Genomic DNA, 1838 nt, shown 5'->3' on the forward strand with positions numbered 1-1838 from the left:
CAATCCATCACATACAAGGGAAGCTTGATAAGACTAAGTGTGGATCTGTCAGCAGAAACCATGGAGGTGAGAAGGCAGTGGTATAACATGTTCAAGATGCTGAAAGAGAAAAACTGCCAACCAGGAATCCTATATCTGGCAAAACTGTTCTTCAAAAATGAGGGAGAGTTTAAAATATTTACAGATAGACACTGAGAGAGTTCATGAACAGGAGACCTCCTCTACAGGAAATACTAAAGGGAGTGCTACAGATAGGAAAAGACAGGAGAGACAGGTTTGGAGAAGAGTATATAAATGAAGATATCAGGAGATAGAAAGAGGGTAGAGATTGGACATTTGATGGTGAAGGAATATAGAATGTTCTAGAAGATTGATTGTGTAGATCTAGAAATGGATAGCACAATACTGTGTGATGGTAGCACAATATTGTAAGTACACTGACAAAAGATTACTGTGACTTTGTAACTTAGTAACTTTGTCACTTAGTGAAGCCAAGAGTGGTCAATGTGTGTGATTAAATATTCAAATATAAGAATGTTTTTGCATGAGGGAGCAGCAAGAAAGAATGAAGTTATGAGGTATGCAACAAAGTGAATGGACCGTGAGGACAGTAGGTTGTGTGAAATAAACCATAAATGAAAAGACAAACATTATAATGCCTCACTAATACAGACTATTAACAATCTGTCAACTCTGAGAATTGAATCTGGGCACATGGGCTATAAGGGGAAGGCTTATATAAAGGTTCCTAGATTGTAAGCTCTTACAGCAGTCACATTTATTCATGAGTTGTAACAGTTATTTCTAAATTTTGAGCCTCTGAACTGTTTATGTGTGATGTGGTCAGACCCTGGAGCTTTGGGTCTCTGTGTGGTGCCTGGGACTCAGAGCCAGAGTTCAGCAGTTGTGTGTGTCAGAATTGCCCATGAATCAACTGCTAAAGAGGCTGAAAAGGAGATCAGACTTCGACTGGAGATATAAACGAAATGGACTTGGTTGAGATTAGGGTAGATACAACTGAAGGGTACAGGATGATACTAACCATGTTTTAAAACTTTGACTTCTGTGTGGGATCAAAGGAAGAGATGGTTATATGGTGCAAAATCTATATTTTCTGTAGCACACTATATAATTTAACTTGTATGGTCTGTTTATTCAAATGCCATAATTATATGGAACCTTGACTAGCAAATGAGACCTTTTTGTTTTTACAGGTTAGCATGAAGCACCAATACAACCCAGAGTAATATGGGCAGAGAATAAAATGTATTTACAAAGCCCCCTTGAGGAACTGTGGAAATATGTGGAAATATTAAACTTCCCCAGCTGGGGAACTCCTGATATTCTCACAAACACTGGGGATACCAGCTAAGTAGGCCGAGTCCTCAATCTCGGGGCTTGCCCTTACAAGGCTTGATACTGCAAAGGAGAGGCTAATTGTACTCATAATTTTGCCTATGAATCACCTCCTGAAGGCCTCTTTTGTTGCTCAGATGTGGCCTCTCCATCTAAGCCAACTTGGCAGGTAAACTCACCACCCTCCCCCCATGTGGGACCTGATTCCCAGGGGTACAAATCTCCCTGGCAATGTGGAATATGACTCCCAGGAATGAGCCTGGACCCTGCATCATGTGATTGAGAAAGGCTTTTGGAAAAGGGGGGGGGGATTGAAACAAAGTTTCAATGGCTCAGAGATTTCAAGTGGAGTCGAGAGGTCATTCTTGAGGTAACTTATGCATTATATAGATATCCCTTTTTAGTTTTTAGTTTATTAGAATAGTTAGAAGGAAATATCTGAAATCATTGAATTGTAATCCAGTATCCTTGATTCTTGAAGG

The sequence above is a fragment of the Choloepus didactylus genome, chromosome X (genome assembly GCF_015220235.1).
Source record: "Choloepus didactylus isolate mChoDid1 chromosome X, mChoDid1.pri, whole genome shotgun sequence".
Lineage (NCBI taxonomy): Eukaryota > Metazoa > Chordata > Mammalia > Pilosa > Megalonychidae > Choloepus > Choloepus didactylus.